Below are 3,075 nucleotides of genomic sequence, written 5' to 3' on the forward strand. Positions count from 1 at the left end.
CTCTCACTCTCAACACTCTCCATATGTGGTTCTGTCACGTTCATTTCGTACCTAAAGGCAAACGAACTCACGGAATTCATCCATCAGTCATTGGGAATTAAATATAACCTTGGTCGTGACACAGCTTAAGGCTCTCAAGAAAATTAACAAAAAACATAAACGTCTAAGTGGAAGTTTGAGTACTCGACAAACTTTTATTCCTGAGGTAAATTATATTACGAGTCAACCTTATTTGTTCTACGACTTATGTATGGATGTAGACTTTATTAATATTTGAAAAGTACCCTCAACTCAATTCACGTGAAGTTTGGTTTTCAACCAATTCGGAAAAAGAAAGTCCTATTGTATTGTGTAAAGGGATTCTTTTATTAGACCAAAATACAAGGGTATAACACAAATTGTGTGTAATAGGGAATAGTTTTAAAAAAATGTTTTAATCTATACATTAGTAGTGCCTACGCGAGAACGTGTCGTGTGAGCCTTTGGTAAACAGCTGAATCCAACTATGCGGTGTACTATGCTTACAAGCGTGCGGACGAATTGTGTACGAATTCTGGCTTATAATGAATAGTTTTGTATGTTTTAGAGTTGTTCTTTCTTACATTACAAAATATAAAAACGTATTTATTTTTAAAAAGGTTAAAAATACTTAAAAAAGCCAATACGTAGTACTTTAATGGTTAAAAAAAAAAACGAAAAATGGACCATCTGTTAATAATCCTCATTTTGCCTCTAATCATATATTATAAAAAACTTAAGTGTAATCAAGACGACATCAACTGACAATGAACCGTAGGATAAAAAGATATCATTGCGTGTATAATTTAAACTCACGCCTTAAATCGGAAAACTGAGAGCGTATTTAAATTGAACCTAAAAATAATTGTCTGTTCAGCTCTTTACCTATAGAGCACAAGCACATCGGAATTAAACACCAACAATAGATGCATTGTACTATTATTGTTGCAATCTTTTAATTACCTATTTAAATTAAAGAAAACAATGGCCAACATAAGAATAACAAAGTGACTAACGAATACACTTAATGTCCTATCTGTTAAAACAAATGTTTGCGACATGGGTACATACCAAACGTGCAATGTAAACAAAAAAATATTTAAGATAGTAAAACTCTAAAAGGTGCTGGATACGAAATAAGCGAAATAGCTGTTTAGACGCTCGTGAAAACATAAAAGTAAAATCGTTTTAGCATACATTACTACTGCTGCGGTTTGAGCGGTAAATCTCACGTTTTATCTCATCTATCTATTTGGATACCTATATTTGGATTAGAATACCGCAGAGGAAATGAGGATTTTGTGACCGAATTAGTATAAACCTTACGCAAATAAAATGGTAGTGACAAGCGCGTACTCGTCAAAGTGATGGGTTACGAAACGTTACGATTCCTCGATTAATTTAATGAAAGGTTAGAATTGGTTACTTTTTAAGTATAAAGTTATACATTCCTTTATTATGTAATCAATTGTTGGGTATTAGTTCAGTTGAGGATTAACATAAAGTTGCAGGACAATGTTACAGGAATGTATAATAATAACAATGTGTAGTGCTAGCTTACCTTGACCAGTTTTCTATTATCTACTAAATTTTTTGGTAAAAAAACTCCTTATATTTCGAAGGGTATGCTCTGGTAGGGGACCCACCCACATTAATAGCAGCGGTAGGTTTTATGTCGATGTCGTGGAACACTTAATCTACATAACGGTTTGGGTAATGTCGGGAGCTGGATGTGAGGTCGGCACTGCCATAACGTACAATGTATAGCTTAAATTCCATGTGGAATGTTATGCAACGAGTTTTGGATAGAAATTCCCAGAATAGAATCAAGCACTGTATGTACAATGTTGTTAAACTTCAAGAGTTCAATTGTGAACAGATTGTCGCAAATAAACCTGTAAGCACGCTTCCAAGTTTTCTTTCGATATTGTTTGTCAGGATTCGTACAATTGTTAGATTTTTTTTTATTTCTTATATATAAAACTTCGTAACAAACGTTAACAAAGTGAAATAACCGACTACCTATAATATTGTCACCTATTTTATTATCTTATAAATAACTGTTTGTGAAATAAATTTAAATAGAATGTTACTAAAAAGTTCAGTCGACATTTGATTGACGTCGTCCTGCAAACACTATTACGCTATAAATATTTTTTTCAATACTGCCACGAAATTCCGTGGAACACTACGCACTTTGACTATAAATCGTATTCACACCCGGCACGCCGACACATATCTGCACGTCACTTATGACATATGCAAATGTAATACCAATACGTATTAATATCACGAATGTTCTTTACACAAATATATTAGATATTTTTACATTATGATTCACACATATTTTTAATCATTTTTTTTTTCAAAATGTGGATCGTGACCCCCAGAGGAGTTAAGAGTTTTTATTAGGGAGGTCGCGAGTAGATTATATGACAAATATAAAATTTCAATAAGAATTTTGTCTGTTCATTATTGGAAACTGACGTAAATTGTTATTTAGGTTTTACTCTAGGATCTTAGGTTAAGGCCAAAATATGCTAGGGGAGTTTGAAAAACATTATATTAGATATTTTATAATAATTTTCATTATTTACCTATCGTATAAAATATTTATAAATATTTCATTGTTAAGACAAATAGTATCGATTATCAATATTAATCTATTATTTCGATTCGAAGACGCCGTTAATATCAAATGGAGCGTATGACTGAAAGCTAATAACACAAAGTACATTTAGAGCACTTAACGTTAAAGCCCCCGCCCGTTCCGATTGATTGCTCCGCTGACAGATGGTCACTTGCGACCCTAGAAATAATATAGATGAAATGTTTTCATACGAAATTACCTATTGATGTTGAAAAAAAATATTAGCACGATGTAATAATACTTTATATTTAAGTGTCTTAATTCAGTAAATATAGCGTTATAACATATATAATCGAAAGCCATGAAAAATAGTATATTTTGCAGAAATATATGCAAGTACGTTAGTAGGTATAATCAAACTTAGAATACATTTGAGAACTAAGATTATCTATCATAATTTTAACGAC

The sequence above is a fragment of the Melitaea cinxia genome, chromosome 21 (genome assembly GCF_905220565.1).
Source record: "Melitaea cinxia chromosome 21, ilMelCinx1.1, whole genome shotgun sequence".
NCBI lineage: Eukaryota > Metazoa > Arthropoda > Insecta > Lepidoptera > Nymphalidae > Melitaea > Melitaea cinxia.